This window comes from Drosophila subpulchrella, chromosome 2L, assembly GCF_014743375.2.
Source record: "Drosophila subpulchrella strain 33 F10 #4 breed RU33 chromosome 2L, RU_Dsub_v1.1 Primary Assembly, whole genome shotgun sequence".
Taxonomy (NCBI): Eukaryota; Metazoa; Arthropoda; class Insecta; order Diptera; family Drosophilidae; genus Drosophila; species Drosophila subpulchrella.
The window spans coordinates 12248555-12275423 of record NC_050610.1 but is presented as its reverse complement, the minus strand read 5'-3'; the positions used below and the strand labels follow the sequence as shown (position 1 = coordinate 12275423).

General features: G+C 37.9%; 1 protein-coding gene across 1 annotated transcript in view; it reads right to left on the bottom strand.

The window, feature by feature from the left end:
* Positions 1–26869, bottom strand: part of LOC119547873 (neural cell adhesion molecule 2) — a 74508-nt gene that overhangs the window by 46345 nt on the left and 1294 nt on the right. The window lies entirely within an intron of this gene.

The following is a 26869-nucleotide window of genomic DNA, read 5'->3' as shown; positions in this document are numbered from 1 at the left end:
TATTGAAAGCGCATTAAGCAAAACTCGGTCGCACTTAGTTAAGCCGCTTTTGACAGGGCCACAAAAATATTTGGATCGTAAACCAAAATGAAAATTTGCCAGTGCAATAAAATGGCCCAAAACGCACTTGAGCGTAATTGCAGTCATGCAGCAGCCGAAAAGCATTTTGCAATAATATATATGAGTGGAAATTTAAATGAAAAAGGCTTCGCCCCAGCCTTCTTACAACAATATAGTTTGGCGCTGCATCAGCAGGGCGGCCTTAAAGTGTGGCTCCCAACACTTGGCAACAGAAACTCTGGTTTTCTGGCTTTCAGGCTGCATAAATCGAGCCTGGGCTGTGGTCCTTGCCTTATCTCCTTAAGCCGGCGTTGTCCTGTTTCTGCGTTTCTGGGCCCAGAGCCTGTTACCAGGCGCCAGGCGCTAGATCCAACCAGCCAAGAGCAACAGTAAACATGGCCAAAGGCCTCTTTGGCCGGGCTCAGAAATCTCAACATACATACGAGCCCCATTAAATTAGCCCAATAGCCATTGGCTGTTGAGCCAGAAAATGGCAGCCATTCGATGTCCTCGGACTGCTAAATACATGGCTGATGCCACTTAGGCTGAAACTAAGCCAATGAATTCAAGGGGATAAGCAAGTAATAAATAGGGTTTTGGTTGGATTTTAAAAATATTTTTTAGGTGGGTTTTTGAAGCTTAAATTTCAGTTTAAAAAAACATTTGAACGAACACGGCCGTTACTTTTAATCTATCCTCTAAAATATTTTTTGTGTTCTTCATTTTATTTTTGTAATATTTTATGCTGGTATTTCTTAATTTTGTAGCTTAGTTTAACTTTATATATTAGTTTATTTCAGTTTGATTTTTCAAATATTACTTGGCTGACAGAAAATAAATTTTACGCAATCAAAGCAATTTAAAGCACATTAACATACCCTTTAATTTATTTTATCACTACTTTTTCACTATCTCCCTTTACTTTATTTTTGGTTGTTGAATTTTTTATCATTTTTAAACTAGTTACATTTTAAAAAAATTGAATATTTGGTGTTGGACTATTTTATTTGTTTACACACTTTTAATAAATGTACGTTGAAATTCAGCCGAAATGTGCCAAACATTTAGTAATAGATTTGTGAATTGCTGTTTAAAAATTCAACCAAGTTCTTTAAAAGCCTCAATTGCCAAATAATTTAACCCCGAAAACGGGAAAAAATAGGTTATGTAGATTATTATTTTTGCATATTTCATGTGCCTGAGAGCGCCTGTTGGCCCTCTTACCGCGCGAGGCTGCCGTAAATATAAACACTTTTAATTTTTTTTTAATTTTCCAAACGAATACACACTTTTTGAGGGTGCTGCTTGGCTGGGCACATGTCGCCGGTGGCTCGAAGGCTTTCTGGGCGGATCGCCTGGTGTTGCAGGCAACCACAAAAACACGGCAGCAACTGTGGCAACAGCAACATCACAGCACCAACAGCAACATCCCAGCAGCAACATCAGCGATGCACAGACACAAAACTGGAGCGACATGTGCCTCTCTGAAGAAAAACATATTGTTAATGGAGTCGAGCATGTGAAACAACAAACAGGACGAACCGCTTTCGTCCTTTCATTCTCGCAGGACTCCGAAAATGTTGCAAAAACCGAAAAGGCCTGCGCACATTTGTTGGCTTTAATTAGCCTGACAAAAGAGTGATCAAAGGCCTTCTGTTTTTCCTGCGGAAATTCATTAAAATTGTTGCGTAATTTGTGATTTGTTTTCAAAATTACTTATGGCACGCTAATCGCAGAAAAGTTTCTCAGTCATTTTATATAATTAAGGTGTGTGTGTGTCAGCCAACGGCAGCTTTTAGCCTCGGTTGAGGCCTAATAAGCATTTAATTGACGCCTTGAGTGAGAGAGATCTCACAGAAAAGTTAAGCAAAAGTTTTGGGAGTAAACACACGTGCAACATTCATCCAGTTTTCCACCTCACAACCGCCCACTGTGCCCCTGTCAGTTGCCAAAGTTACCGACTTGGACTCCTCAGCTATGTGTTATATATGTAGGTATATTTTCCCAAGGCCCAGAGCCTTTTTTAAATACTTCTACGCACTTCACACACACATTTGATAAGCCGCTTTCGAGAGGGCGTTTTTTGTTTTAAAAACAATAAGGCATCACTTGAGCAAACCCGACAGCCAACTGACAAGCCCTTAAATTTAAATTTAAATTCATTGGACAGCCGGTGCGTATACGTAACGTGCTACATGACGCAGGCCATGGCATTTGCAGGCATTTTGGATTTGCATGCAGGAGGAGCTGTATTTTTCATGCCACGTAAACACTTGATAAAACTCGCATAAATTTTTATCAATGCTGGATTCGATTTGCTCGTACATCAAACGCGGTAAAAGCCGCTTGGCCCATTTAACTGCGCTCCGTTTCGACCGTAAAAATCGCGTTTAGTCAGAAAACATGGCGAAAATAAAATAAATAAATCCAAACATGCATATCTATGAGGGACTGAGGGTACAACTCGGCAAATGCTGGCCCATGAAAATTGAAAATGTTTTCTTAAAAAATACCCTAACAATATATGACTTAAAAATATCATGAAATGATTTCATTGACCAAACAAATAAATCTAAAATATACATTTATACTCCTTTAAAAAATTTTGTAAATGTATTTATAAACCAGTTATATAGTGTAAATACCTTTTTGTTTACACTTTTTAGTGCCCTGCGTGGTTATTTTTAGCTTTGATAAAACCAATTGCAACTTTTAGCTAGGATGTGGGAAAATATTTTATTTCCGCAGGCGTTTGTTATAAGTTTTTTATTTTTCATTTTTGTTTTCATTGTTCAAAGCACAATAAAAGAGTAGTATATGCACTTTGATTTTTTAGAAGGTGTGTGTAGTAGAATACTCTTCAAAACACTATGATATAATAAGAATTGTAGTTGTTACAAAATTTATAAAATACTGTACAGTAAGAACATATGATTTTCCAAAAATTATATTCCAGAAGTTCCAACCTAAGAATTCTATTTCCGTATGTGGGTTACCTGATCCGCTGGCATAAACTCATTCAGGAAGTTCTTTTGCTGAATTCATATTTTTAGCCAGAATAGCCCCACCTGAGCCTGTGCTTTTTATGCTGCGGCTTGTTGCCCTCAGTAAAAATAAATCTACCGCATTTACGCCGCCTCGTTGGCTTTTGCATATTTAATTTTCGTTGTTCAGTTGCCTTCCGCTGGCAAGTGCACAAAATATTTGGTTGTTGATTTTATTGATTTTTTGTTTAGATGCGTTTTTCGGTTTCTGCCCGGCTGCATTTCCGAGATAGAGCCTAAAACGCATTTGTTGCAAATGGCAAAAATGTTGCTAGGACCAAATGCTAAGCCACTTTGTGCCGACCATGCAGGCGCAATTCCAATGGCCCTACAAGCGGTAAAATGCAATAAAAACGAAAGCAACGGGCACAAACAGACCATGAAAACCGGGAAAACCGTGAAAACCGCAGCAACCAACAAGCTTTCGCCCCCAGGCAGTTCGTTCTGCAAATATTTACCTGTACAATCAAATTTAAAATAGCCAGCACACACGACGGGCGGCACGTTGAGGCATTACAAGTTTAAATATTTTAGGCAATTAGTGGACAACACACTGGTGTTGAATCCGGCGACAAAGTGCAGTTTTCCGGGAAATGGTAAATTCTTTGCGGAAAAGGGACGAGCTGAGTGGCCACAATGGAGCAGTGTTCACAAAGTTGCTTCATTTCATTTCCATGGGCGGGGCCGGCACTCGAGACAACGCGAAAACTTCGCCAATATATCAGATGCTTAAAAAACATAAACAAAGCAATAACACAAGGAACCCAAGAGCCTTGCCCTCTAAACAGTGGATCAAGAGAAGCAAATCGTACACAAATTCTTTATAAATTTCAAATAATAATAGATTTATTTTAAAGATCCAAAATATTAATTATTTGGGATTTTTATTTTTATAGACCTAGGTTTTTTAAAAAAATATTTGTTCCTATTTGGCTGAAATTTAGACTCTATGTTAAAAAATAAATGAAAGGTAAATGTTCTCCAATATGTCTAATTTATAAGTTATAAAGCATATCGCCTTGGAAACTTGAGTAAAAATTTTGATATTTTTCACATTTATAAGTACAAAATAACAGTAGTCTTTTAAAAATTAAAATCTGATTTATAAAATCAGAAATAATTAATAATTTCTCTCCCTGATTTATTTATATAGAATGGATTTTGCTAGAAATTGATATTGATATTGATACCTGAAAATAATGAATTTTTATTCTATGGCTTAGTTTAATTTTTATAATTTATAAAATAACACAGATGTTTTTTTGTAATGGGCCTATTTAAACTAGTACGTTCAATTATAGATATAGAGTTAACATAAGTACTGATTATAAAATACAAATAAATCATTCTATAATTTTTAAATATGATTTTGAACATAATAAATTTAAAAGGCTCCTATATTAAGTGAGGTATTCAGCTTGGAATATATAAACCTTACTGATAAGGCCAAATGTAATTTTTATAATAACCTTGTTAATGTCTTTCCTTAATCAACAACCACTGTTCCAAGCCGGGGCAATGTATGACTTTTGTAACTTTAGCAAACACGCCTCTGCATATTTTCTCGCTCCGTTGTTGTACGCAAATGAATGGGTAACTCTTTCAACTTTGTCTATGGGCACACAATGTGCGAATGGGAAGTGTCTAATAATGCACGAGCTGTAGGTGTGCACTGCGTTTTTGCGTAATTAAATGAGAATGCAGGGCCGAATGGTAGCGGAAATGGAAATGGGAATGAAAATGAAAATGAAGTGAGTGCTAAGGCGACGCATAAGCCATTAAGCGAGCGCGAAGCCATCATGTAAATGTCTGTCCTTGCACTAATGGCTGGCACTTTAATTGAACCCCGGATGACTGTTGGTTAATGGGAGGAGGGGGGGGGGGGCGGTTGGGGTTAGGGGCCAAAGTAACCACACCCAGTTAGGAGGGCCCGTCACGAGATAGTTTGACCCAAGTTATGACAGTATGTGCACTATCATAACCTCTGTCAGCTCATTTGCAGCATTTGTTGCAGGCGATGGCTCGGAAGTGGAGTGACACTGAGAAAAACAGAGGAGGAGAAAGCGGCAGGATCGGTGAAAGGAGAAGGCAGTAAGGGACAGGCCATTAGCCACAGAACGACGGCGACAACTCAACAACAAGTTGACAAAGCGTTGCGCATACGCCGCGTGTGCGGTGGGCAACCATTTCCAAGCTGTTGCACACTTTCGAGCTCACTAAGCAGCTACTCCTTATTGGCCATGCCACTCCGCTCCATCGCCCCTTAACCCAGGATCCAAGTGGCAGATACAGCTGCATTGGAAACCCGGCTCATCGCATCTTATTAGCCATTCTGTCAGGTAAATTATTTCATTGGTTATTTATGAGCCTTGGTTTTCTTAATATTTAAGATGCACTTTTAACAAAATATTGAAAAATACACATTACATACTTACACATTTCTAAAGCCATTCTGTCACAGAAAAATATTTTATTGTTTATTTATATTAAATATTTTAGATGCAGTTTACAAAAAATAGGGGGTATCAAATTTTTTTTTTAAATTGTTGGTATATTTAATTATTAGAAATTGTATTATAAAAATATTTTTTAAGTCGTTTATGCATGGGAAATTAAGGGGAAAACCCGTAAAATGTATTTTTCAAACCATTAAAACTAAGTTAATTAAACCTGAACTTGAGTTACAGTTTAAAAAGAATATTTATAAAAATGTATATTAATCATAGTTTTTTGTTTTCCAGAAATCTTGAAATACCAAAATCTTTGGTTAAATATCTTGATACAGAGGAATATACAGTATCAAGTTGAAAAAAAACCAAAAAAAATTGTATATATGAAGTGTAGTATACAACGTGTCGAATATACTTTTTAATAGAAACGTTAAAAGTTTGTTCTTAAACATTAAGTTTAGGGACTTCTATCCAACTATTAAGTTGATTGCCAAAGCCAAAAGGTTAATTAAATTGCTAAGTTCCCCCAATTACTTTGGCTTAAATCTCTTTAGAGTCACTTTCCTGCTAAATTTTATCCAGCTAAACCGACTGTCCCTTCGGCGACTGCTCTTTTGCAATATGGAAAACAGTAAGCAGCTTTTGACAATTTGCTGAGTGGGTTGTCTGCTGTTCTGCCATCCTATGCAATGCAATGCAATGCTCTTCTATGCGGGCAGTCAACGCCCCGCTGTTGTGGCTGCTGTTTGCATAAATACATTTAAATGGCCGGAGAGCAATATGTTACGTATACGCAGTGTTGGCCCAAAGCAGCACCCATTGTGCTCTGTGTTTTTGTGATGTGTGCTGTTTGCTGTGGTTGCCGCCCTGTCATGCATATTTTTAAGCTGCTCGACTTTAATAATGGTTTTCGGTCAGTTGGCCCGGCCACAGGCTTGATGGTTTTGCGAACCCTTTCCGGTTCTCCGGACTCTTTGGTACTCCAGGAAAAATATGTAGGTACCCCCATTTTAATGAAGTGGCTTGCGAAATGGCAGGAATGGCAGGTGGTCCTGTCTGGAAGTTTGGCATTACCTGCAGTCTGTAGTGGTAATGCAATGCAATGCGCCAGTTATTTACTGCACATAAACTTGAATAAATTCCGTAGAGCCTTGGAGTTTCTTTGAGTTCATTAGTGTTACTTGAGGGGCGAGAATTGCTCTTGAACGTAGAAATGCAAATGAAGTGCAAGGATTCTGATGCGGAGGCAGAAAAATGCAACTCATTTTTAATATCCTGCGGCGGCAGATGTCGACAGAATGCTGCCGGAAATTAAAACTCAATATTCGAGTGATGGTGTGACGGACGAAAAAAAAAAAAGAAGAATTGTTTGAGCAAACGCCATCGCCATTGCCATTGCCATTGACTATTTGACTTGGACCGCACAAAAGTGCGCAATTGAGGCGGCAAATCAAATGAAATCCAACGGAACGAATCGAAACGTGCGCCCAACTCTCAACTCAGAACTCTCGACTGGCAACTAAAACTGGAATTTAAACCGAGTTTTTGGATCCCCCGACTGCAGTTCAATGCGTCTTGCTGCAGACGTGCAATTTTCGCAGACGCTCAACGAAATTGTTTGATTTTGGCCAAGTGCAGCTGCGTCTCTGGCATTTTCCTATCTAATGCCATTGCCGTTTGCTAAATGTTAATGCCATTTCAATTGCCTCCCCTCAACCACTGCCGATCCCGTGGCTCTGTGGCCTTTCACCATCGCAGATCTGCTGCTGACATCCAACTTATTTCGCACCAACGATACCCTTTCTAAGAAAACTCGCATTCAATAAAAGGAAACGATTTAAATTGGTTAACACCTTCATGTTGGTTTTGGGAAGCAATAAACGACTTCAATTCAGAAAGAAATGTTAGACTTTTAATTGTATTAAGCCCTAAAATTCTTCAAAAAAATAAAAACGCGAATTCTTCAGATCCGTTCATTCAATTTATACTTAATTTCAGTACTTTTGATTCGATCAGAAGTAGACGTTATTAAATTAATTATAGATAAAGGATGATAGATAACGATTAAAAAATGTTTTTGAAGTTCAAGTAGAACTTGTACGGTTCCTGCATATTCTAAAATTTATATACCTTTCACAAATCAAGAAACAAATTGTAGAACCACATCATTATCAAAAAAAAATTTTAGAGTAAATAAAAAAATATTTTAAAATATTCTAAAAAATTGGAAAATGTAATCCTTTTTTTTAATAATGACAGTTTTAAATAATTTCATTTTTTATTCAAACAACAAAAAATTGCCACATACACATTTTAAAGAACCAACTACGAATCACATATTCAAGAAAATCGCAACACCACCCATTTATTTTATTTCACTTTTTAAACACGAGAAAGCAAAATCTCTTAAGAGTATTTTCCCTGCAACGTTTGGCTAATCCGGTAATGCTCTTCCATTATTTTTTTCTATTTCAAAGGAACAATTCAGAGGCTTGTGCAATGTGCATATCGCACATCTCGTTTGTGGGACACTTTTATATGTTTGCCGGGCACTTTGCGGCAGGAATATTCCCCAGAAGATGCCCAAAGCCAGTGCCTGGAGTCTGTTTTCGGGCAAGGATTTGACTTTGCTACGCTTCGGGGACGGGCCTTTCAAATTGCTTCATAATTTGAACATGAAGATTTCACAGTGCTCACCATTACCGTTTTGCGATAAGAAACACTCGGGTGGGGTCAGCAAAATTTACCAGGTGCAAGTATAATTCAGATTTCATATAAGCGGTCGGCAAACAAAAGAGTAATTATGGGAATATAGTTAGCCAAACTCTCATAATTGTTTTGGAAACTAACCGCATAGCCTGGCAGCTTAGGTTAAGTTTAGCAGCCATCTTGTTTTATGTTTAGCAAAACCGACTTCTCTCGGCACTCAACTTTTACTTGTGGGTTGCATAAGCATAGTTTCGTTGAACTTGCTATTTAATATTGATCCTGAGGGTCTGTGCAACGCTCGGAAACATTTTAAGGGGCGCATTAAAAAATGGCCCTCGATTAGAATGACGCTCACGTCCAATGCCGGCGCTCTGATTGATTGACTGACTAAATGGCTTGAATGGCTGATTGATTGACTCGCCCTTTCACACGTACGCACTCGCACAGGATTCACTTGGTAAACTAAACTTGGCGATCATTGCGATACTCTTTAGCCATTTTTTCGTTATCGAAATGTTTGTACATCGAAGCTATGCGTTTAAAGATGAAATGGTTTGGGTTAAGGTTTTTAAAGGCAGGAATTTATAAGGTTGCATACTTTAATAACGGTTTAATATTAGCTTTCTATGTAAGTGAATTTAACAAATTTTCTGAACCCTTTAACTAACCTAATGAATAATTAATCATTTTTTCTAGCCACCTTAAATACCTTCATTTCTTTTAGAATACTTAAGTTCCTTAAACCCCGTTTGAAAAGCGTATTTACCTCCATCGCAATCGTAATTTTCCCGGAACCCTCAATTGCTTTTCCATTGAGCTTCATGTGCTGCGTATGTGATTTGTTTTACGCCGAATTGCATAAAACATTCGCAATTGCGTGGCTCGTGCTCCGGATGGGAAGCGAGTTAAGGCTTATTTATATTCACTACAGACACACCCACAACCCCCCATGCCACGCCCCTAGGGGCCGTAATCCAATAATGCACCACAAAGACAGCAGCTACAAATTAGCCAGCTTTCGGTGGGTTTACATATCAGGCCCCGTCGGCGATCATAACCGCAACTGATTAAGGCCAAGGAAGTGGGCGCCAAGTGGGGGCTGTGCATATCGCAAACTTGATTAAGATGCCTGGTCATAACGGGTTGGCTGTGTCAGTGTCAGCCCCGTATAAATAAATCAGGCATATTGCCGCCATCGGCGCACACAATGTCATCATCCTGATGCATATGTCACTCCACTCTGAAGAGCCGGTGCCTCGTTTTATTGACACCTAGGGAATGGAGGCGTTCTCCGGCAGTGCTGACAGCTCTGTTTTTCTTTTGTTTTTCGGAAGTATGGATATTTCGATGAATACTAAGATATAAAAAGATGTTTGCCAATTTTGCACAGATGTAGCAGGCAAATATTTTTTATAATCAAAATAATCAATCATTTCCAAACGGAATTTAATATGACTTTTCTAAAGAAACATATTAATAATGGCATGTTTATATACAATTTTTTGGCATTACAAAATCAATGTACAATTTCTTACATCAATAAATAATATATTCATTTAAAACAGCTTTTGTATGGAGTATATAGAAAATTTTTAAGAGGCGGAGTTAATAATTTTCTAAGGTTTTAATTTTGGTAACGGTAGGTACATTAAAAAAATATTTTAGGTCTGTAATACTTTTTTAAATACATCCAAAAAATAAAAAAGGTTGTCTTAATGATGCAGGCTAATAAAACTATATATTTTTTAAATAAGTAACACTCCAATTCGTTGTAAAAAATAATAAAATACAATCATTTTAAAAAAAGACTTTGTATATTTAATTTTTTCCACGATCCTCGAATTAAATATACATATAATTGGATTAAAGCAAAATTTGGTAGGATTTTGTAAAACGTCTTAAACCAATCAAGTGTTACTAGAAACCAGATGTTAAAATTTATTTAACTATTTTACTACTATTTTTACTAAAAAAACTGATGTCAATTTCCATTTACAACACAAAAACTCTACCATTGTGTCTGCTCTAGGATGCCAGTGCTGTCAGCCATCAAAAGGCTTTATTATTATTTGCTGCTGCACTTTCGTTTGCATGTTAACATCATGTAAACCGCCAGTTCTGCGGACGACAACCATTTAGCTGTTCTACGGCACCCTTTAACCCCTGATCCCCGAATCCTGACCCCTGACCCAGTGACTCCGTGACTTCAGGACGTGCTGGTGCCGATTGTTGACGCGTTGATTGCTTTGAAGGCAAATGCGATGGCAGGCAACTAATTAAAAAGTTATACGAGAACTTGCACACGCCTTTAACTTTGGCCAAAGTAATTAAAGTTCGCGCAGCCCCATAGCAGCCATACCATACCACATGTATGTCGTGTGTCTGGCAGCCGACTCAACTGAACTCAACTCAACTCAACGCAACTCAACTTTGGCGCATTTACATTTCACACCTGCGCGTGTAAATTCGCCACAAAAACCCGACCGTGCAAAAAAGTTAACACACAAAGTTAAGAAAAGCGCTTAACGAACAAAAAAAAATTACATAACAATTTCTTTTGCATTGCAGAGCAGAACCTTAGGCGCAAAATAAAGCTTTCACCAGGCTCACCTCATGAATTATTAACCATTAACATCAACAACCAAAAAAAATGCCTTGATTACGCAACATAGTTAATGTGCTAATGGAATATTTAAATAGCCATAAAACTATATGACGAAAAAAGTTATTAAGTCTCTTTTAAATGCACATGTATTTTATAAGCACAATGATTAAGGGGATAAAATCAAACCCACAAAATCTGATTAAATATGGAGGATTTAAATAACTCTCAAATCATAATTACTGAATTTATCTACTAAGCAAATCTCAATTAAACTTAATTTAAAGACCACTACTGCTTAAACTGTTTAGAAGGCCTACCAACATGTAATTAAATACGAGCAGCTAACTCAAAGCAAATCAGCATAAATGAACAAATCCTTTTGATAATTCTGAACATGGTTTGCGGTACCCATGCATAATAGAGTGTGAATTCGATATGGCTTGATATCAATCTTCTACAGGAGAACATCAGTTCTGGTTGTCTGTACTTAGAGTTCATGTAGTAATTTACCAATAATTAGGCAACGCAAGTTGTGTATAATTGCAGGATAATATCAAATCATTTGGAAACTTCAATATAGTCCTCCCGAGGCCTTGAAAGCAGCGAAAATGTCAGGACATGACAAACGGCTCAGCATTATTAATGACGTCGCTTTCCACCCAAAGGGGATTTTCAAGTTAAACTTAATTAATTTTGAGTTGACGCATAAGAGGATTACCTGCTTTAAAAGGGGGCAATATTTAATGTTTACTTATTCTCAAAAGGTGAATCCTCCAATATTTATACTCAATCAATGTCCATCATAAAATTATCGATACGACCTTTGTTCCTTTACACATAAACGTCTTTGTTTGACAATTAATTTGACTTGCCATTGTCCGTCTAGACAAGTATGAGCCAACGTAGCGCTCAATTTGCGGGCCAGTGAACTCTGACGGGCCACTTTGGCCAGTAATTACTGTAATCAGGCTTGGTAATGGCATTAAGCAGGTCTTTGACAGCGTGGCGCCACAGGAAAGCTACCAGAACCAAGTTGCCCAATGGCAGCTCATTAGCCGCAGGATGAAACTTGCCACGATAACTTGCTGAAACATCAAAGCGGCCCGAAAAGCAGCTTACAAAATGCTAATAATTGGGCTAGATTACTGTCATTATTCAGCTCAAACTTGGCTAGAAATTTACGATTTCATATATTTTGACAATCAAGTTTTTAATGGATTTTTAGGGAGAACATCTCTGGGTTAACTAAATATTTAAATGAAAATGGGTTGGGGTTAATTTAAGAGTATTTTTACTTTTAAAACACAACCTTGATTATTTTTTTTGTACAGTAAATTACATTAAAAAAATTTCATAAATGAAAAGGGACCTCTTCAAAGATTATATTGGGAAAGAAAATATTTTTTGCTTTTTTTTCCAAACATTTAAAAATAATATTTAAAAATGTACGTATAATATATGTATAAGCAGAAAATTAGCAACCAATAACGAGAGAATAAATAAATAAATATTTCATGTGATTATTCTTTAAGCATGATGTATTCACTTAAGCACCGGAAAAAGAATGTAATTCATATTTTGCATTGTCTTAAAAAGCAGCTGCAAGCAGTTCAAACTCAGATATTTATACTTTGTTTGTCACATAAGGACGGCAAGAATAATGTCTGTTTTCGAACCCATAATTTCTTCGAGTGCTGGCCCCACAATCGCACTGCGGAGCAGCTCTCTGCGGAATTGGTTGGGCGCGACAGGAAGCTGCGACGGTCCACGCTGCGTATGATTAACAATTTAAGCGTGTGCATATTTCACAGCGGGCACACGCATTCGGGCAAAGTGAAAATTGCATGCATAGACAATGGACCGGGGGGTCTGGGATCCAGAGTCCAGGGTCCAGGGTACAGGGTCCTGGAGGCCATCCCTTAAAGCGGATGAAAGGACCAGACTTTAAGTGCACTCCACCATTTCCTTTCCGCAAGATTGCTTCTTTTTCGGTACCAACTGCGTCACTGTTGCAGCAGGTTTACAAAGCACCGGGCATTAAGCAGGCGACATCTGCATGCCCGGCGTCACAAAAAAGCCGAGAGATGGTGTCCAGATTGGAAGGACTAGAACAAGGACTAGGATGAGGTTCAGGACCCCTCCTGCCGAGCGATTTTAAGTGAGTTGTCACCCTCTGGCTGGGCAAACAATGCGCTTCGCCTAAGCAAAGGACCCGCACCGATGGTCCTGCGATGAGCCAAGAACGTGCAGGACATGCAGGACATATTCAGGACAGCGCCTAATAGCCGGTGACTGACTACTGCGCCATTGTCCAACTGCTGCAACAAGCCCTTCAATCACCAGCCCATGCAACACTTCACCAATCGATGGCACATCGGACCCCTTTTCGAAAAATGCTAAAAGGACGTCCTGCCCACTTCTGCTCGACACATTAAACGCATTTGCTGTCCTGTGGAGAGTCGCTTATTGATTGAACAGGCGTCCGAATGTCCTTTGCATCCGGTTATGGCTTCCTGGTCCCCAGTTTTGCCCACAATTGGCAAAGGCAAAACATTCTTGTCATTATTAACTTTGTTGCAAACGTTGGCAACAAGGTGCAAATGATTACATTTCCGATCTTTAATGGGCGAACATTGGGGACTACTATTTTAAACGACAAAGATTTCTCAATAGTAAATAGTGGCCATAACCAACTGAAGTATCAGCAATCTGTTAGTTAAATTAAAAGTAAGGGAAGTCACATCGTAATTTATGTTTGTGGTCTATCACTGTATAATGACGTACATATAATATATTATATACATATAACAAAATATATATATAATAACATTAAGATTAAATATAATCAGATTTATTTCATTTAAATTTATATATCAATTTTATAATTTTTTTTTGCATCTTTTAATAAGTCACAATAATTAATGGTTATTTGTCAACTATTTATCACCGTGGATGGCAGTCCACGTAGTGACGAAGCGCGAGGAGACTATAATATATCGAACAAAGACACCTCTTAACGATGATAAAAACTTGTGACGATATTCTGAAATCAACTTTTAGGAATAAAATGTATTATACGATCTACTACGTGTAATTAAATACACTTTCTAAAAAATTTTCATTCGGCACGCAGAAATAAAATATGGATGTGAAGGGAATTAGCTATAAGATTATAAAGCGTGCCGAATGAGAATCATTAAGAAAGTGTATTTATTTAGTAGATTGCATAATACATTTTTATCACAAGAGATAATATCAGAACTTATCTATGTTGAAGGTGCGATCGTCACTAGTTTTTTACCTCGTTAAGAGGTGTTTCTGTTTGGTAAATATGAACAAAAAGAAATTACATTTTTTTAGCTTTGAAATTATTGTGAAGCATGACTATTGCTTATTTATTAACATACCCATTATTTCAGCCCAGGATTTATAGTGCAAAAAATTCAGAAAAAACTAATACTGATTTATTAACCATAGGGGATTGCCTATTTTCCTCCCTGTAGATAGGCTACTTGGGAGCCCCACGAGTTCTCGACACGGTTTGACCGTCCGCAGACGGGGAATCCATTAACAGATCAGCACTGCCTCCTTGAGCACCTCGAGTGGATTTCGATCCGTAGCGAAACTGGGGCTCCCATGTTAAGTAGCCAGTTCATTAGACGAATGGCAGGCACACACACTTTGCATAATGGCCGAGATTAAGTGAGGCGTGGGAGCTGGCAGTGCATTGGGGATTCAAACATAATGCCACTAATTGCATATCTTGATGTTTCATGTTTGATTTAGAGAGCTCGTATACCTCAAGTTCGATTGATTTTCTGGCCAGGCTTTGTATTTAGATGGAGGTAGCTAACTGGTTGAAGTCACGCAGCGCAGACTCATTACAAAGTCACGATGCAAACTGGGCCAGAACTTGGGCCTGGACTTATGGTCTTACCCAGAACAGAGCACAACAACTACCAGAGGATCCAGCAGAGCAGAGCAAAAGTAATTTTATTATCAAATCCAACTTTAACAACTGCAACCAAACCCTGGCTGGCCCCTGGGCTCCCCACCTCACAGCTCCTTTGCCCGGGCCAACTTGTTATTTGGCTTGTAAGTTACAAAGTCTTGTTCGTGTCCTCGGGGTAATAAAACAAAACTTTGTGTTGAAAATGAAAATGTACAGCGCACAAATGAACAAACGAATGCAATGCCAGGGCAAAAACCCAGTGCCTTGGCCATTCGTCGGCCATTTGGCCATTCTGTGAGTGCAAATGACAGGCGGGCCAAAGGATTAGAGTGAAATGTAAATTTCATTTTCTCCTTTTCTGTTTGCAGTTGTCTAATTACGAGCATAGCCATAATACGAAAGCCGTTATCCCTTGGCAAATGGTAAAATCAACCTTGACCAACACGATTTGCAAACAGAAATCATTGGAGAATTTTATGGTAATGCAGGCTTTAGATTTCATTGATTTTAGTTGTGTCTGTTTCAGGCACTGGCTTTTTCTTTTGAAATAAACTAGTCAGCAGTTAAACGTTATGGAGAATGTTTTTGGCAATTTAATGAGTGAATAAAATAAATTGCTGTACTTTTATGGGTCGAAGCTTAATTGGAGCAGTTCGTTCCATTGATGGTTATTGATTTTAATTGCAATTGTCATTGCTTAAATGTCTTTAAGGAATTTAATATTGATTGAATTATTTATAACTATTACCTCATGTTGGATTACTCAATTCTCCATATACTATGAGGTTTTTAACTTTCCTTAACAATTCTTCTTGGAAAAAAGTTAATTTGCTAATGTCCTTTTATACAAATTAATCCCATATCCATTTACTTTTCCACACATCCTGCTCGTAGATTAGCAGAAAAGTGACAATCTACACCCTAGTTATAATTCATAATATGTCTTCCTGCTCGGAGAGCATAACTTATAGCCAGGTCGCACCTTCACTTTCTACCTTATAATATCCTTTTCCCCTACGAAAGTGGATGTGTGTGTGGAGCTGGCCAGATAAGCGCATTGCCATTTCCAGAGCTACCTGCTCTTATCTGCCAAGCCATTTACCAGGACTCCCACTTCCACTTCCTCATACCCATCCCAATCCACATCCTGAAACTTCCTAGACCAGGCTGTAGCGTTTCCCCATTTCACAGCTTATTGTTATTCAACAGCCAAAAGTTTTTTCTGCTTCTCGCAAAAGTCATAAGAAGTTTGAAAGGTTTTTATCCCCAACTCGTTTTGGGCTGCTGCGTTGCGTAACTCACTTGAGTTCTTCTGCTGGGACGCCTCAATAGTTTTATGAGCCCGGAATGGTTGGGTATTTGGGGTCCTTTGGTCCTTGGGCTGGCGGGGCGGAGCTAAATGCATTTTTAAATTGCAGCGAAATTGATCTTTAGTGGTGCGAGCTAGCGAACTGGCGACGTGTAGCCATCAAAATCCGCTTTGCTTTCTCGAGCTGCTATTAGGGAAAGGACCTGCCAAGTGGCATATAAATCGAGTGCATCCAGTGGGTGCGAGAATATTGTGTGGGTGTGGGGCACTTAGCCCTAAGTGTAAAAAGAAACCTCATATTTTTAAAGGTAAAAGTATTATTTTTAAAGAAAATATTGCATTACTAACTATTATTATTATTAAATTAATAAATAAATAAAAACTCTCAGACATTACGGTGCGATATTAAAATGTTTTTCGTTTTAGTTAAAAATTATAAGTATGATCGTTTAGAAACAACCAACTTATTTAAAAATTCGGTATAGATATAATGGAAACGTTGAAATAAAATATAATAAAAATTTAGATATGGTTATAAAAAAATGTTTATTGTATTTAACTATTTTTTAAAGATTTGTTGCAAGAGTTTAACCGCCTTAAACTGTAAGAAAATAATAAATTAAATGTTTTAAGCCAAGAGAATTTAATATTGCCATTTGAGAACTATAGAAAGGTGGTTTATTATTTAAACCAAAATACTTTTATGTTTGTTATGTTCGAAAACGAATATTTTAAAACATTTCAGTTATAATAGTAATTGCCACAGAAATCTCTTTAAGGGAAATTCTGGAGGTACTTGTTTTGATGCTTACGTAAAATTACACCAAATTTTCACTTCTTGTGACACATTTTATTTAAATTTCTAATTAAGCACTTTAAGAAGCTGGTTCTTAAAGATCAATTAATAAAATAAAACTATTATTAAGGGTTTTTTTAAGGAGGGAATTCTTGCAATTGACTAAATTGATTTCTGGATCACTTTTTTCACCACTGCTTCCGCTTTCCATGCGGCTCATTTCCGTTGCTCATACGCCGTGTAAACACGCGCTGGCAACAATGAGTCATAATGATGGCAGGACCGCAAAAAGTGCAAAAAGTGCGGGGCACAGGGTGCAGTAATTGCAGCACGCACTCCTTCAGACTTCGATGCATTTGTCATGGCATTTATTAACTGTTCACGTGCAACTAACAAATGATATTTTCCCCCAGCATTTTACCCCACCAGCAGTTGTTTGCAGCCCGAGGCAAAGGAATTAAGCAAGCATTCAGTATTTCCTCCGTGACAGCATCTTCCTGACAAATTGAATTTGGCCAGGACGTGCTGTTGTTTCATGGCATGGCCACGCTCCATTTGCGCTGCATTGACGATGCCCGAAGTCAGCTGGCCAAACTGCAGAACAGCAACCTGAAACCCCCAACTGTTTGGGTCTTTGGGTGTTTGGCTGCCCTGGAAACTTTTCAATTACATTAGGTTCTCAAGTCGATGAAGGAGCGTTTCGAGGTGGAGAAGGATGGCAGGACCCAGTGCAGCAACATCAACATGTTCGTCCAGGCGCCCGCTGACAAGTCATTAAGAGTGACAAATTGCCGGAGTGGGGCGTGGCACCTCCACTCCACTCCACTACACTCCACTCCTCGAGTCGTTGCCAAAGTTGGGAACCACATTTAATTAGACTAAACTTCGGTCCACTCGCCGGCTAATGCAATTCATTAAACATTTAATGCCTGGCCCACAAACTTTGTTGGCAGCAAACAAGTGCACTGCCAGTTATGAGTCGGCCAGTCCCGAATGGTTTCCCCCCTGGGTTTACTTTGTAAGATCTACACCCTTTCTGCATAACTTAGCTTTTGTTTTGGGGGCAAGGTGCAAGACATAATATTTCGCCAGCTTCCTAACGAGATTCCACCTTAAACGAGCCCCTTTTGGCCATTATTCTGGCTCAGTTTTCACTGGATTTCGCACACGAACCATTATCCCCTTATGCACAGTGGGTAATTCTCTACCAATAGTTCCCTAATTGGATGGACATCTTGTGTTTTGGGATGCTTAAGGTTTCTTATTTATTATTTAAGCCATTTGCTCTGGTTATTTCCACAGGGGTTAAGTTATGCAGGCCGATCATTAGGTACATTTTCGGTAGTTTTGTGCACATCATTAATTTTAAATAAGCAAATTGTAAATCGTTGGACTTAGTCAACCCATACACCTTGAATTATTAAGACTGAATGTTTGTACTAGTGTGTAATTGGATGTAAATTATAAGAATATGCAAAGTATACTTAGAATATCAGAAATAAGAGAAGAGCTTCCCTTTCTTTTTGCAAACCTTACAATTTGAAAAATGACTGTAAATCCAAATAAAAATCCCAGAAGACAGCTGTGTTGCAACTTGCCTATAAATATATCTGAGATATTTATTCAAGTGCTGAGGCAAGTATATTCATTCACAGTGCAAAACAATAGCAATTTAAAACAGCCGATGGCAAACTTCTTGCGGGTCTGTCATTACAAGACTGGGAATGGAAAATGGGAAATGGAAAATGGGAATATGGCGGACTCAGGCGGCTTCGTATTTACTGATTGATAGACTCCGGCTCAATAAATTCAATTGTCAGTGGTGCGGATGGCGCAGTTGCTTTTCTGCTCCTGTGGCCAACACCAACACTCCCCGAGGTCGGTAGATTTATGGTATGTCTCCTGATACTCGTACCCGCTCCATAGGCCCACTGACCGCTTTTCGATGGACGCACTTGCTGCGAAACAAATTGGTTGGCTGAGCTTCCCGACTTTCCCAGCTCGTTACACAAAAACGCACATATGACAGGCAATTTGTGTTTATTGCGTGGCCATAAAGACCTGTCATATGGCCGAGAGAGCGAGCAACAACTTCAGTGGCGAAATCTCCTTGGCCTTCGTTAAGGACCCCATTAGAGAATCCACCCAGCCAAAAACACGAACTCCCACTCAGTCACACTCAGAAGCCACAAATGCGCCACACGATTCGGTGTGTCATTAAAGGTACATAACGTTTTTTTCCATGAAGGATGATGCTCCTTATGGCATAAGGGTATATAAGCGATATTTAAGGATGAATTTGGTACAATGATATTAACAATAATTTAACTGTATCAAGAAAAAAAATTGGTGTGTTAATAACCATTATCAAAAGACTTAACAAAATCTTCCTTTCCCTATTAGAAGATTTTTAAGAGAAATAAAATACCATCTCAATAAATATATGAAAAATTGTAAAATCAAAAATTCATATTATTCTTAGTAAAAATTCTCATGAATATCTTAAATAAATGTTATTAATTTCAATAAAATAAAAAAAATCATACTTTATATTTTTATAGAAAATCTCAATAAATACCATCAATACATTATTAATTGAGTACGAAAACTTAACAAATGATTGCTTATATTGTAATATTTATTAATGCATAGTTAAATATTTATCTACAAAACTATATATTTCTTTAAAAGCCCAAAAAGAACCTCTTACTATGGGGTATTAATGCCTCTTAACACCTTGAAACCCAAGCATTATTTAGCGTCCTGCCTGCCTTCAGTTGATTAATATGCAATTTCTTGATGGTAGAATCGCCATTAACGCACACATGCAAAAGAAAACCGCTAACACACACACACAACCACGTGAACTGTTAGTGTTTTTCATTTTTTTTCTTTTTCTCCTGGTCGGTTGCTGTGGCTCGAAGTCGAGCGTTTTGGCTTTGTTTGTGGAGCGGAAAAAAACACAGTGGCAAAAACAAAGGGATAATTTAAACTCTGTCATAAACTAGGTTAGCATCACACAGTCCCGCCACCCACTTAGCCACCCACACACACTTGTCTGGCAGACTTGGCTATAATAACTGTCGGTCGGTTTGGAGTTTTTCTTCATCAGCTTCTGTTGCTGTTGGCCCTCTTTTGCGCTTTATTTCCTCCGTTGGTTATACTTTTTTTTCTCCTTGTTGTCAGACAATACGCGCATTTATTTCATTCAGTATTTTTTCTGGGGGGTTCAGGGGCTACTATATATATATCCACACACCCATATATAAGGATGTGGGCGTGCCTCGGCCGGGTCATGCGGCATTATGTGGTGCATTTTTTATGAGTCGCTCTGCCTTTTATCACATATGCATACACATAAGTACAGCCTCCGCGCTTTTTGTATTCATGGCGAATCGCAGTTGCCACATAAATTGGCCGCAGAGTTTAAAATGCCTTTTTTTTGCCAGGCACAGGAAAAGCGGGAAATGCAAAGTGGAAACTGCCGCTGAAACAGTTTGGTAAATTATACTCAAAAGGGTATTTGCTTTGGGCCACAAAAGGCTTTGGACATCTTTTAATAATATATACAGGTAAATATATATTTTATAAAATTTAATTGAATGGTTATATTCTATGCAAACGCCACAGTTTTTTTATTTTTGTAGAAACTGTTTGTTAAATTATACTTAAAAATGTATTTGTTTTGGGCCACGAACAGCTTTAGACATCTTTTAATAATATATTTATTTACCTATATATTTTATAAAATTTAATTGAATTGTTATATTTTATGCATATACCACAGTTTTTCTATTTTGGCCACAGCAAAAGTTATATTTTTTAATTTTTGTAGAAACTGTTTGTTAAATTATACTCATAAACGTATTTGTTTTGGGCCACGAACAGCTTTAGACATCTTTTAATAATGTATTTATTTACCTATATATTTTATAAAATTTAATTGAATAGTTATATTTTATGCATATCCCACAGTTTTTCTATTTTGGCCACAGCAGAAACGTTGACCAATATATATTTAGAATATATTGACAGAGTGATCATTTCGCAGCAATTTGTTTACGGCTTTTTCGGTAGCATTTGTGTTTCAATAAACGTTTCCACTGTTAAATAAATAAATCCGTGTTAAAGTATAAGGCCGGAAAAAAATAAAATTGAAAACCAATGCGGGACTGAGAGCCATAAAAGAGCGATTAAAATGCGGATTCCCTGGCGAATGCATGCGTGTGGAATGCCCTTGCACACGATTTTCCTGTTTATTTATTTGCACTGATTGAAAACACACACAAATCGATTATTATTAACGATTTTTTGCCAATACTTTTTGCTGCCTTGCAAAACCGAAAGCGATTGTGTGTTTGGGCAATTCATTTCAATAGAGGCCATGCATAAACATCAATTAAGTTCGCCTGTAAATCGCCATGTGTTTTATGGGTAGGTAAAAGCCCATATCTTTTCAGCATTTAATTAAATTATATCACAGTGGGCCACGCCTCCAGGTTGCACAATGTCTGCATCGAATGGATTTACCCAGTTTTCCCCCTTTTCCGCCCACCAACTATTTTTTTTTGTTTGCTATGCAGCTTACAACCCCCAGCAAGCTTGACTGACTGCCATTCATATCATATCTATTGTTTAACTCTGCCGACCGGAGGGGTCAGAGGTTAATTGATGATAAATTGAAACATCATCGTCGCCCTCTCCTGCGGCTTTCCGAGTGGGGTGGAAAAAAAATGGAGAAACAAAGGCTGAAAGGCATTTAATTAATGAGCAATTGATTAAATCATAAACAAAGCAGCGAGACACCATCCAAATTGAACGTCCAACAAATGTTATACATTTATTTATCCGTCTCTGTCGCTTCTACCCTGTGGCAAGTGCAATGATTTCTGGACGTTTGACTCGGTGCGTTGTAATTGCCACAGCAATTTGTTGGAATGTCAAAGTGCTCGTCGCTCTCGGTGTGATGCACTCGAATTTGTCAACCCCAGAATTCCAGACCCAGACCAGAGCCAGTTGAAAAACGAATGTCTGCACAAATTGCAGCGGTTGCTCTGGTATTTTTATAACTGCAGCCAGAATTGATTTTCTAAAAGGTAGACAAATTCTTCTTTCCTTTGTCTTATTTCCCACCACTCCAAAAATATTTGAGTGGATATTGATAAGGTGCAGTTTATGACCCTCTTGACATTAATAAGTTTGGGACTTAGATATAATGGAAGAACAAAACAACTAGAACATTCTAAGCCACAAGTTAAGATTTTAGTTGAAAATAACATGGTCTGTTTTGATTATTGATTAATATTTTTAAGAACTGTTTAAAAAATTTAATTATAACAGCTGTTTCGAATTAAATTGAATATAATAGGAAAGCAAACAAGTTTGGATTTTCAAAAAAAGAAGTTAAGATTAAAGTTAAAAATTCAGAATGAAAAATTTTTCTAAAATAAATTTAGCAATTAAATTTTCAAAATAGCTCTACAACTGCTGATCCAGTTTAACTGGGATCCAAAAAAGTTAGATATTTCCAAGACACAAGCTAAGATTATATTTAAAAATATTGTGGTCTGTTTTGAAAAACATTTTAAACTCTTCCACAAAAAAAATTAAATTTATAAACAAATTTTAATAAATTGGAAAACTAAACTCCAAAAATAACTCTACGATTGCAGCTCCATTTGAAATGATATCCCATAGGAGATCAAAAAGTTACAAATTCCCAAGACACAAATTAAGATTATTATTTAAAATCTCGCGGCCTATTTTGATAAAACTCAGATTTTTTTTAAAATTCTTAAATAAATTTCTCAAATAAAACCCAAAATATCTAGAACTGCTGTACCAATTGGAATCTCAATTAACTTCAATTCACTGCCCAGCAACCAGTTTGAAAAATCACTGAATTTGAATCAGATCCAATACATTTCGGGTGTTAACAAATTGAGTTCAACTACGACCCCCAGGCAAACTGGCCATTGTAATTATTCATGCCGCAATTCCACGCCCAAAAAAAGAAGTGATGGGAAATCAGGAGCGTGGTGTCAGTGGCACACTAAAATGCAGGACTCGACACCACCTGACAGCCACTCTACGTGGAGTGCTTGTCGGATTTTAAAAATAATAACAAAACGAATACTTATGGCGTACAGAAAGTGACACAAAAAAGAAGACGGCCAAAATCATGCATGCAAAATGAAGGCGAAAAATGAAAATGGGGGCATGACATGGCAGTGGGTGGAGGTTTTTTGTGGGGGCTGAAGGAGCTGGGCAGGATGACAGGACACTTTTGCAAGTGTCAGTTAAATGGAACACCCGATCCACATAACAATGGGCTTGGGCAGTTCCTGGTTCGTGGTTCCCGCTGGGTGCCCAAAAACTTAAATGGTGTCAAGGCTGATGAGTTTGTATCTCTCCACCTCCTTCAAACACACACGGAATACGGAATTCGGAAAGCGGAAAACTTCAGCACAAGTCAAAGTTCGGATGGCCGGCAAAAGTTGAACAAATTCAATGGACAACAATGAAGTGAGAGCAAGTGAGTTGAGAACGTTTTGTGGCTGCCGATGATGGAGGGGTGCACTGGGAGAAATAAGGTAGATTTTAACTAAAAACACAAGATACAGATATAAAGATATTTTTACTTTTAAAATAAGATCATGATTATTAAAAAACATCTTGTATATCTATCTCGAATATGTATTTTTATAGGTAAATCATTTTATAAAACTTTTTTTTATTAAATATTTTACTTTATTTATTTTAAAAGTTCTAAAAATCTAATATGTACAATGATAATAAAATAGAAAAACTGGATTGCTTGATTTAAACGCTAAATGCTTTTTAAAAGGGAGACTAGTTGGATGCTGATGCTTATGATTTTCGATTAATATATTATCAGAAATGAGGGAAAAAGGGTCGTTCATAACCAAAAACATAAGATATAGTTGTGAAGGTTTTATAACTTTTACTTTAAAATCATGAATATTAAAAAAAATCTTTCATATCTATCTCGAATTAGTATTTTTATAGGTGAATCATTTAAACAAACTGCCGAAATTTTTTTTAACATTTTTTACTTCATATATTTTAAAAGTTCTAAAAATCGAATATGTATATAGAATATAGAAAAACTTGATTGCTTGGTTTAAATGCTAAAAGGTTTTTAAAAGGGAGACTAGTAGAATCCTGATGTTTTTGATTTTCGATTAATTTATTATCAGAAATGTTTTAATTTTTTTTCGGTGTATCGTGTTTTTCGCCCCAAACTCCATCTCTTTCATCACCCTTTTCACGATCCGTTGACAGCGCAAATATGCAAAGTCAAGTGGCAATTTATCATGCAGTGAGACCGCCCTCCGGGCAGCGCGAGAGTTAAAGGTGGCGGCCCAAACCGCTGCGTGGGGCACTCTGGGGTTAAGTGGCAAACTAAATTGAATCGCCAGCGCCGAACCATGCGTGGGCATGTATCTACGCCTACAACTAACACCCCTCAGCCCTTAACTCTTATCCACACAGCCCCCTGCACATTGGATTAAAAGTGATATCCAAGAGGATTTTGATTTAGTTTGTTATTTGAAAAATATAGTATAATTATACTTAAAGTACATTTACTATAATAAATAGTTTGACTGAAAAAATAATTTTCCTACTGAAAGTATGCTGCGTTATATTTAAATTTGGTAATAGTAATGATTACATTTCATTTTCCGGAAATTATTATTTATTATTATTATTACGAATATTTATATCAGGAAACCAAGTAACATATATTTTATAAATACTATTTTGTTGTTTCTGTTTTGCTCTGATTTATGCAATTTTTTAGCTCTTGGGACTGGCATATTAAATTATATAAACAGATCCCTAGAGCGGAAAATAATAAATTTCCTGCTCCACAGATGGCCAAGCGAAATTAGATAATTGTTATAAATTCCCCCGGCATTTTATGTGGAGTAGGTCTAGTGTCCGCTGTTTTGTTGTCGGTTCGTTTTGCATTAAAATCGATGCGACGCTGACCTTTCCCTCAATTAAAAGTGCCCACCCACCCGCAGGGGGCGGCGCACAGTGCCGGCCAAAAGTAATGGGACGCTTTTTCAGCCGGGGCGTTGCTGTCGACACTTTACCTCATTAGCGGCAGCGTCAGCAGCCGTTTGTATAATTAATGATTGCCTCCGCTGCTGCAGGCTTCATATTGATTTTAATTTGTGGAATTTACTACGTAAATATGATGAATTCGAGACGGCCAGGGGATCGGATGGAGGATTCTTTACGGTTTGGGGGAGATGTGACCAGACCAGCAGCACTTAGCAAAGTAATTAACCAGGCCCGATTTTGCATCGGTTGGCTGCGAGCTGTGTCATCCTCAAAGCCAGTTGGTCAAATCGAGGCAGTTGGTCACTTGACAATCCGAAACCCAAGCCCCGGGGCGGAAGTGCCCGAGTTCGAGGCAACCGCAGAACAACTCGACTCCAGCCAACGTCTCCGGAAATGCTCCCCTGCCGTTGACAAGCCTCAAGAGATCCGACCAAAGACACTCGTCCCCCCGTCAGTAAGTGACCGCAGCAACAGAAACAGCAACGGGCACTGGGAATATGGAGATGTGTCGGCCTGTGGGTCGGAATCAGATGGGATGTGGTATATGCGATGGGTATGGGGATGGGGACGGGGATGGAATGACACTGGCGGCGAAAGGCGGAGTAATATGCGTAATTAAACAAAACCGCAAGTGGGGCACAGCAACAGAAATGAACGGAGTCCGGCGCAAAAGGATCCAGTTACCAGGGATAAAGGCAACTGCAGATGCAGCGTATATACTCAAAAGAAAGGCAAAGTGAAAGGATTCCAGATGACGAAGTTTGGATTCACTCACTTGGGAATTTCTTATGTGGAGATTCCTTTAACCAATATATAGGATTTTTTTAAATTATTGCTTAAAGCGTTGTATTTTATAATTCCTAATTGTATAAATAAATAGTGTGCCAGTGTTAAATGTTCTTATTAAACGTCTTATTTTATTTATTTATTTATTTTATTTTAGGCCAAATATAATTTTGGCATTGTTTAAAAATGTATAACTGAAAATCCGATAAAAAATCGATTTCACATAAGATTCGACGTCTAATTATTATATTAAAGAACTATATTAGATATTTTGATAGGAAGGTTTAGTTGTGATTCAAAAATAACGTATAGAAAATATTAAAATATTCTATGTTAAAGAATCCAAACATTTTTAGATTCCTGAAACTACAGCAGTCCTAATATTTTAAATAAATATTATTTATTTACTTTTATAACTAAAGTTGTTGCCCCCATTATAGCGCGACAAGAAAATGTTGATACCCTCCGGCGAGAGATGTCAGCAGGCTTAAATTAAATATTTGCAAGGACCTAGCCCAAGTGCGGAAAAGGGCTGAGAAAAAGGACGACTCGTGGCGAAAGAGTGGCCGGGTTGAAATCAAAGAAAGTCGAGGAGCAGAAGAGCCAAAAACGCAGCGCCACATAAATGTGGGGCATGCAGATTGAAGTGTCGTCCGGAGAGAAGGACCATGGCAAATGGCAAATGGTCCCAGGGAAAATCAGAGGCAGTAGCAGAATCAGAGCCATGTGGCAGGCCATGGAAATGCTATTCAAGAGGGACTTAACACCCCCTCAGACGGCTTTTAGGCAGTGGAAATTGATCGAAAGACTAAGAGCAAACATCGTTGACTGACATCGACTTCAAAAAATAGAAGAAAATGCAGCTGCAAAAGGGCTGCAGAGCTTCGAGATACTTTCGTATCTTCGAGATACTTATAAGCCCAGCCAAATGTGCAACAATGTGCCACCATCGATTTTCTATTAGCCACGAGACACTTGAGCTAGAAAACTAAATACCGACAGCAAATATTGATAAATTCGTAACGACATGAAGAGGAAGACGACGACCGGACGGCAGAAGAACC